We start from the raw sequence: 3,951 nt of genomic DNA on the forward strand, positions 1-3,951 counted from the left end.
TATATATATATATATCACGTAAATAGTCAAAAGTACAACAGAAAATTATTTTAGATTGACGTACGCTTCTATGCATATATTCGTGCATCTTAATACGCGTCGTTGAGAATTTCCATTGAGTACGGGCTTCCGGAGAAAGGGGGCGTCTGAAGTGGCTCGATACTAGAGACTTGAAGCTAGTTTCGCTATGTCCTACTTTGGCATAGTTACTGCAGAGTACAGATATTAGTATTTACGTAATCATGTTCCTCTCACATAACGATTAATATTTTTTTAACCTTATGATACTAAAGAGTAGGAATAGGAAAAAAAGTTTTCCAGTTATTTAGTTTTCAATAAAATGATCTTCAAAGTAAAAAATCAAATCAATTGTTAGAATTTCATTTTATAATATTGTGATAAATTGCGTCAAGCTCATATATATATTCAAAATCATTCACATCACTTGGTATCGCGTATATGTATCTATCGCATACAATAGAACAATTATTCGTAGATTTGCAACGTACATTGTTTGGGCAATCAAAACTGCAGTTATCCCGTTAATACTCGTACATTACATTTACCAGTAATTCCGCGCTGATGGACACTGCCACTGCTTATAACCATCTCAAAGAACTATAGAGGATCTACCGTAGCTTAGTAACGGCACAATGATGCGTGTCAAGGATTTAATTTGTAATCCGCCAGCGATGTAAAACTGCGAAGACGAATCCGTTCTCATCAGATTAAATTAAATGGAGGGGAGAAGAAAAGAAGAGTCAGATTTTCCCGCGATATTGTCTAATTCAGTCTATAAAGGATTGCAGACTGAAAAACATTGTGCGATATAATGTAATGCTAAATGGTGCAATTATAGCAAGAATGAAAAGAATACTTCAAAAAAATTGTACAATGCAAAGTAGAATATTTATTAATTAACATTAACTTTGAATAAGATTTAAAGAGTGTGTGCAAGGAAGACAATACTAATGTATATACTCACAAATAATAATAATAATAATAATAATAATATAATAAATATAAATCCTTCAGCTATAAATATATCAGTTACGCGATTTTTTATTAACAAAAATCTTCTTTTATTAACGAAAATCTAGATAATTTAGTAATTGTATAAAAAGTATATAGCAGCTTATTACTTATAGCTTACTTTTTATTATGTATATTTTTTAAATCTTCGTAAAGCACTTTCACATATGAAGCAGAATTAAATAAATTTTATAATACATTCCAACATTATAACGATTTAACATTTAGTTCTGAATTTAATTATTTCTACTAAAAACTAATTGCTGTAGAAATATAGGAATTTTTTTCCTTTTAATCAACAATTTTAAATATGCTGATTATACAATGAGTTGGCGATAGACTTAGTCTTAATCGGTGAAATTGGCCAATCAGTCTTAGTCGTACAAGTTGGCTATTGGTCAACTTCATCGTTAAAACTTAAGACTACCGACTCATTGTAGAATTAGCATTAAATATGTCTTTTAGGCGTCTCATTTTTTGATATGTATGTTGTTTGAGTAGTTACTCAAGTCTAATTAACACATGATTATTGTTTATTCGTTTAATAAGATTTTCGTTATAAAAACAGCAATTTATGCATAGTTTATGACAGCATAGTTTATGACATAGTTATTATACTTAATCGGTTTCTGAAAAAACGTTTTTTAAAATAGCCTTAAACAGTTTTAAAACTTGTTTGTTCTATTTAAGTAGTCATTATAAAAAAGAACTATATTTCTCAACCAGAAAAATATTTAAAAAAACATTTTTTAACGTTTTTAAAAACACTTAAAATTACGAAAGTCTCCTTTTTTCATAAAAAAAAAACTTTTATTTAGTAAAAAAAAACATTGTTAGTATTATATCTTCCTTTCTAGAAGATATCAGTAATGCTCTAAAATTTTAATAGACGAAAAAAATTCTTCAAGGAGAAACTTGTATATATTTTTAGTACAAAGGTAGTGTAATAATACTCTTTTATAAAGACACACTACGAGAACAGGTATTATCGATACTGTGTCGCACAGACATTTGCGTTTAACGGTTCGTATTTGCTTACGAATGGCCTAGTTTTCTAAAATTAGTCAAATTTTTGTACTTTCCACTCTCCCACAAACGTGCTTGTTTTATTCTGTTTTTTTTTTACAAATAAATATACTTGAAACAACTCGAAGAAATTCATTCTTCACACACATCCTTGTGAGGTGATTCGCAACTTAGATCGGATCGGTGTATATTGAAATACACTCCTTCTTCTCAGCTCGTCGGCGACTTGTATCCAGATGCCAGTATTGCGCATGACATCGCGCTGTACGGATCAATCGGTAATTTTTAAAGATCCGATACGCTTTATACAGTTTTCGATTTTTCTTCTTTCACTTTTCCAATTCTTTTTTTTATTTGACATATGCTGTATCTTCGAAGCTGTTTTTTCTTGATTACATTTTAAACTTTTACTTCAAGATTTAGAAGGAAACGAAAGTATATTACTAAATTACTGCACAGATATTTTTTATTTTAATTGAGACTCACCTGGTATTTTATTATCACCTTGGCGATATTATACTATTGACAGTGAAACGCTTCATGAACGTAAGTTATAAAGTTTATATTAAAAATAAAAAAACGATAAAACTTTTAATAAAAAGTTTTAATACTTCTCGCCACGATCACTACAGTGTTATTAATTTGTACACGTATAAATAGTACATAAAAATTTATTGTGCTGAATAACCAAAAACTAATAATTACTTGATTATACTATTTGATTCGTCTTCATAAAATATTCGTCGTTAATAAAAATTGTTGTATACACACAAATATTAACAACTATCATATCTCAATAATATTCGTCACATAAAAGCATTCTACAGCTAATTATAGATTTATAGATATTTATAGCACGAAAAGGAAGTTAATAATTGCTTCATGGTCTCAATGCGATGATAGCATTTGAATAACAATCAATTGAAAGTTTTTCTTGAAGATATCATCCAAGGCTATTTGAAACAACTTTTATAAAAATTTATAATAAAAATAACTAATTCCTTGTAATAAAAATAATTTTGTTTTCTATGGAAATTTTTAGTAATACATTTATCAAGTATGCAAATATATCAAAACGTTCGCAAATTTATTATACTCAAATGTTTTCCTTTTTACTCTTTCTATTCCACGGTTTATTTTTTCGTTATTAATTTTTTACACATTATGAGACTCTAGTCTTACATGACGTGACGTATTGATAAAATTGGATAACTTGAAATAACAATCTGCTTTTTTAAAATTTTATTATATAGTTAGTTGAAATGCTTTATCGTTTTCAAAGGATATTGATTACAACAGGTCATTTTGTTTCGTAATTCATCGGGCGTACTCACATTTTCGTAATAAGAATAATTCGCATGCGTTGCAACGTTATGAAACAATAAAGCAGTACCATAATATACCATATTATAGATGTATACGTTATCTGACATAATAAAAAAAAAACATTTTTACTTAAAAATCCATCCTATACGTATAGTATAAATATATTTTTAAATATTAATTATGTGTGAAAAATCGTGTACATGAATTTCATCAACGTAAAAATATTTGACACTTTACGAGATACTTATAATACGCAAACAATAATGTTTTCGTCGAATTTTTGTTACGTACTTCTTGAGCAACTCTATGAAAATATTATTAAGACAATTTCTCTTTTTATCTATCGTACTTATTATCTAATTAAATGAATCATTAAAATATATATGCATGCTATTTTTTGATATATGAGATGAAATTATCTAACACTCACTGCCAATAAGAAAATTCTAAGTGTTCTTGATACATGGTTCTGTATAATTGATAATCTTCCATTCATAGGACATGTTAAACCTTGAACGGAGAACGTATCTAACTTAGTAATGCTAGCGTTTGAATAATTTCCATATA

At 28.0% G+C, this 3,951-nt stretch overlaps 1 protein-coding gene across 1 annotated transcript in view; it reads left to right on the forward strand.

Annotated features, from left to right (window-relative positions):
• The first annotated feature begins 2,316 nt into the window (after positions 1-2,316).
• The window catches only part of LOC108752755, a 9,506-nt gene continuing 7,871 nt past the window's right edge, over positions 2,317-3,951 (forward strand). Inside the window, exon 1 of the mRNA XM_018493817.1 lies at positions 2,317-2,604. The gene's annotated coding sequence lies outside the window, so the exon portion shown is untranslated. The remainder of the gene's footprint in view (positions 2,605-3,951) is intronic.

This window comes from Trachymyrmex septentrionalis, unplaced genomic scaffold, assembly GCF_001594115.1.
Source record: "Trachymyrmex septentrionalis isolate Tsep2-gDNA-1 unplaced genomic scaffold, Tsep1.0 scaffold62, whole genome shotgun sequence".
Classification (NCBI taxonomy): domain Eukaryota; kingdom Metazoa; phylum Arthropoda; class Insecta; order Hymenoptera; family Formicidae; genus Trachymyrmex; species Trachymyrmex septentrionalis.